Source organism: Athene cunicularia (genome assembly GCF_003259725.1).
Source record: "Athene cunicularia isolate RWA chromosome 26 unlocalized genomic scaffold, athCun1 chr26_part2, whole genome shotgun sequence".
NCBI classification, from domain to species: Eukaryota; Metazoa; Chordata; class Aves; order Strigiformes; family Strigidae; genus Athene; species Athene cunicularia.
This window is the reverse complement of record NW_020799137.1, coordinates 3,469,660-3,469,942: the sequence shown is the minus strand read 5'-3', so window position 1 is coordinate 3,469,942 and position 283 is coordinate 3,469,660.

Genomic DNA, 283 nt, shown 5'->3' with positions numbered 1-283 from the left:
AAAACCTAGATCCAGGGAGATCCTCTCGGGCGGTGAGGCTGGCCAGGCGTGTAAACAAAGCAAAGAAACCCTTTGGTTTAATGCAGGTTCAGCTGCTGCTTTCCCTTCGCCTCCGCTGGCTTCCCCAGCAGCCCCCCAGTGCTACCAGCACCCCTTCCCTTCAAGCACCAGTTTCTGACCCTGCCGGCTCCACCCATGCTAGTTATTTTTTGGAGGGGGAAATCTTTGACCAAAACAACAACAACAAAAAAAAAAAAAAAAAAGGAAACAAGGGAAAGAAAAT